We start from the raw sequence: 4,373 nt of genomic DNA on the forward strand, positions 1-4,373 counted from the left end.
TAAAAGGCATACAAAACATCCAAAGTTCGACAAGATAATAGCATGAAACCATCAAAAATTATAGATACGTCGGAGACGTATCAAGCATCCCCAAGCTTAACTCTTGCTCTTCCTCGAGTAGGGAAGTGATAAAGACTAAATTTTTGATGTTGAATGCTACCTAGCATAGTTGTCCTTTGTAACTTCTTTCGTGTGACATGAATGTTCAGATCCGTAAGATTCAAAACAATAGTTTTCTATTGACATGAAAAAATAATACTTCAAGCAAACTAGCAAGGTAATCATGAACTTTCAAAATAACAAGGAAAAGGAAAGTTATCCCTACAAAATCATATAGTCTGGCTATGCTCCATCATACTCACACAACTAATGTAAATCATGCACAATCCCGGTATTGGCCAAGTAATTGTTTTCACACTCTTACTTTCTCAAACTTTTTATAACTATCACGCAATACATGAGCGTGAGCCATGGATATAGCACTATAGGTGGTATAGAGTGTGGTGGTGGTTGTGAGACAAAAACGGAGGAGATGGTCAATTGACTCGGCGTATCAAAGGGCTATGGAGATGCCCATCAATATATATCAATGTGAATGAGTAGGGATTGCCATACAAAGGATGCACTAGAGCTATAAGTATCTGAAAGATCAAAAGGAGAACTAGTGGGTGTGCATCCAACTTGCTTGCTCACGAAGACCTAGGGCAATTTGAGGAAGCCCCTCATTGGAATATACAAGCCAAGTTATATAATAAAGATTCCCACTAGCATATGGTGGTGACAAAGCAAGAAGCTCCGACTCATGAAGAACATGGTGCTATTATGAAGCACAAGTGTGGAAAAAGATAGTAGCATTGTCCCTTCTCTCGTTTTCTCTTTTTTCTATGTGGGCTATTGGGCCTCTTTTTTTCTCTTTTCTTGTTTGGGCTCTTTGGCCTCTTTTTTTGTATTTCCTCACATGGGACAATGCTCTAATAATGATGATCATCACACTTTTATTTACTCACGGCTCAAATCTCAGAATGATGATGACTCTATAAAAAATACCTCCGGCAGTGTACCGGGATGTGCAACGATCTAGCTTGGCATATGACGTTGAAACATATCGCTAGCTATCTTACGATCATAAATTGGCAATATGAGAGTGACGGAACAAGTCATGAGATGGAACGGTGGGAGTTGCATGGCAATATATCTCGGAATGGCTATGAAAATGCCATAGTAGGTTGGTATGGTGGTTGTTTTGAGGAAGGCATATGGTGGGTTTGTGTTCCGGCGAAAGTTGCGCGACACTAGAGAGGCTAGAAATGGTGGAAGGTGAAAGTGCATCTATACCATGGACTCACATTAGTCATGAAGAACTCACATACTTATTGCGAAAGTTTTTATTAGTAATCGAAACAAAGTGCTAAACGCATACTCCTAGGGGAAGGGTTGGTAGGTGTTAACCATCGCGTGATCCCGACCTCAACACAAAGGATGACAATCAATAGATCAATTATGCTCTGGCTTCCTAACATAACGGTTCACCATACGTGCATGCTACAGGAATCACTAACTTCAACACAAGAATTTCTGGATTCACAACACCCTACTAACATAACTCTTAATATTACCAAATCCACGTCTCAAAACTAATTGAGAGGAATCAAGACTTCTCTTTCTACTCAATGCACATGAATATGGAGGTTTTTGTATCCTCTTTGGGTACCTATCACCTTTGGGACTTTTTTCATAGCACAAGCCAACTACCAAGTCACGCACCGCCGTGCTCTAAAAGATCTAAGTGAAGCAGATAGAGCAAAATTATCTAGCTGAAAAGATATAAGTGAAGCACGATGAGCATTCTAGCAAAATAACAATGAGTGCATGTCTCTCTCAAAAGGTGTGCAGCAAGGATGATTGTGACACAACAAAAACAAAAACTCCTACGATACAAGACGCTCCAAGCAAAACACATATCACGTGGTGAATAAAGATATAGCTCCAAGTAATGTTACCGATGGATTGAAGACAAAAGAGGAGATGCCTTCCCAGGGCATCCCCAAGCTTAGGCTTTTTGCTGTCCTTGAATTTGGCTTGGGATGCCTTGGGCATCCCCAAGCTTGAGCTCTTTCGACTCTTTATCCCTTTGTCCATGAGAACATCACCCAAAACATGAAAACTTCACAACAGAAAACTTAAACAGAAACTCGTGACATCATTAGCACAAGAAAACAAACAACCACCTCTTTAGGTAGTGTAGCAATCTTGATTTCTATTTATATTGGTGTTAGATTACTGTATTCTCACTTTTCCATGGCTAGTACCCCCCCCCCCGATACTATCCATAGTTTCATCAAAACAAGCAACCATCTCAACAAAAACAGAATTTGTCAAAAACAGACCAGTCTGTAGCAATCTGTATACTTTGTATACTTCTGTCACCTCACAAATTCTGGAAAATTACGACTGCCTGGGAAAAAGGCATATCAACCAGAAGCAAAAAAGAATCAACTCAAAATATCTTTCTGAATAAAAATGAAAAATAATCTCATGAGAGAAAAGTTTCTGTCTTTTTCCAGCAGGATCAAACAACCATCACCAAGACTAGTCATAAAGGTTTTGCTTGGCTCAAACACAAAAAGAAACAAAAAAACACAATCATCACAGAATTATGATGGTGTGGACGCAACAAAACAGAAAGAAAAAGATAAATTCATTGGGTTGCCTCCCAACAAGCGCATTTCTTTAAAGCATTTTAGCTAGGCATTGATAATTCAATGATGCACACATAAAAGATAGCAATCGGAGAAGAAGAGGGCATCATGAAACATGTGACAAACATATCTAAGTCTAACATACTTCCTACGCATAGGCATTTTATAGGAAAACAAATTGGCAAGACAACTAATAGTTACCAAATGCAAGGAAGAAGAAAGAGACAATATCAATCTCAACATAACGAGAGGTAATTTTGTAACATGAAAGTTTCTACCACAATATTTTCCTCTCTCATAGCAATTACATGTGGGATCATGAATGAATTCAACAATATAACCAGCACCTACAATATTCTTTTCCTGATCCACATGCATGCAAAGTTGACGCTCTTCAAAAATAGTGTGATTATCATGAACTAAAGTCATGACTTCTCCAAACCCACTTTCAATAATATTGCAAAAATAATATTCATCATGAGGCTTAAACAAATTTTCAAGATCATAAGAAAAATCATTGCCCCAATCATGATCATTGCATCAAGTAGTGGACATAGCAAAACTAGCATCCCCAAGCTTAGGGTTTTGCATATTTTTAGCATGATTGACACTAATAGGATTTATAGTGAAACCATTGCAATCCTGCTTTTCATTCAAGGAGCCCTCGTGAAGCACTTCATAAATTTCTTTATCACGATTTTCAGATTCACGCATCTCAAGCAAAACTTCATAAAGAAAGTCAAGTGCACTCAACTCACTAGCAAATGGTTCAACATAATTGGATCTCTTCAAGAGATTAGCAAGTGGATGAGGATCCATATCAATAGATTTTCAGCAAGCGAAGATGCAAGCATATTGATGGCACATGGCAACACAAGCAAATAGAAAGCAAGCGAAAGAAAAGGGCGAACAAAAAAGGAAAACGAAAAAGGAAATATTTTTTGTACATTTTGTTTTTCACAAGTGAGGGAGAGGAAAACGAGAGGCAAAAAATTAAATGCAAGAGATGAGTTTGCGACACTTACTTGGATGAGTTCTTGACTTGATTCTCCCCGGCAACGGCGCCAGAAATCCTTCTGCTACGTCGACATAAACCTTCTGTCGCCTCTTGAGCTTGCGTTGGTTTTTCCCTTGAAGAGGAAAGGGCGATGCAGCACACGAGCAGTAAGTATTTCCCTCAATTTGAGAACCAACGTATCAACCCAGTATGAGAATCGCGTCAAGTCCAAAGTACCTAGACAAACACAAAAGAGCTTGCACCCAACGCTATAAAGGGGTTGTCAATCCCTTCAAGATTGACCGCAAAGTGATATCTGAAGGCGGAAAGTGCAACGAAGAAAAAGAGTAAGGATGAAAATATGGTGTGAAGTAGACCCGGGGGCCTTTGTGTTCACTAGAGGCTTCTCTCAAAATAGCAAATATTACGGTGGGTGAACAAATTACTGTCGAGCAATTGATAGAACCACGCAAAGTCATGACGATATCTAAGGCAATGATCATACATATAGGCATCACGTCCGAGCCAAGTAGACCGATACTTTCTGCATCTACTACTATTACTCCACACATCGACCGCTATCCAGCATGCATCTAGTGTATTGAGTTCATGACGAATAGAGTAACACCTTAAGCAAGATGACATGATGTAGAGGGATAATCTCAAACCAATGATGA

The sequence above is a fragment of the Hordeum vulgare genome, chromosome 7H (genome assembly GCF_904849725.1).
Source record: "Hordeum vulgare subsp. vulgare chromosome 7H, MorexV3_pseudomolecules_assembly, whole genome shotgun sequence".
NCBI lineage: Eukaryota > Viridiplantae > Streptophyta > Magnoliopsida > Poales > Poaceae > Hordeum > Hordeum vulgare.